Source organism: Frankliniella occidentalis, unplaced genomic scaffold (genome assembly GCF_000697945.3).
Source record: "Frankliniella occidentalis isolate FOCC.00 unplaced genomic scaffold, Focc_3.1 Scaffold1, whole genome shotgun sequence".
Lineage (NCBI taxonomy): Eukaryota > Metazoa > Arthropoda > Insecta > Thysanoptera > Thripidae > Frankliniella > Frankliniella occidentalis.
The window spans coordinates 149,226-149,624 of record NW_026267131.1 but is presented as its reverse complement, the minus strand read 5'-3'; positions in this window follow the sequence as shown (position 1 = coordinate 149,624).

Here is a 399-nt window from a genome sequence, read left to right as displayed (position 1 = left end):
CCCGAGGCGGAGCCCTCGTTCGTGCGCGAGCCCCGCGACACGACGGCGGACGAGGGCGGCCCGCTCTGCCTGAGCGCCACCTTCATGGGCAACCCCATCCCGGACGTGACCTGGCTCAAGGACGGCCAGCCGCTCGAGCCCTCGGAGCGCGTCAAGATCACCTGCGACGGCAAGAAGGTCGGCCTGGAGATCAACCCGTGCAACCTGGCCGACGTGGGAGCGTACACGTGCCGGCTGACCAACCCGCTCGGCACGGCCGAGGCCGCCGCCCAGGGCAACGTGCGCAAGGTGTTCACCCCGGCCAGCTTCCTGCAGAAGTTCACCGACATGCAACAGGTGGGGATGGTTGGGGAGAAACATAGGTACTAATTAGAATAAAAACACTCATTTATAAAATTA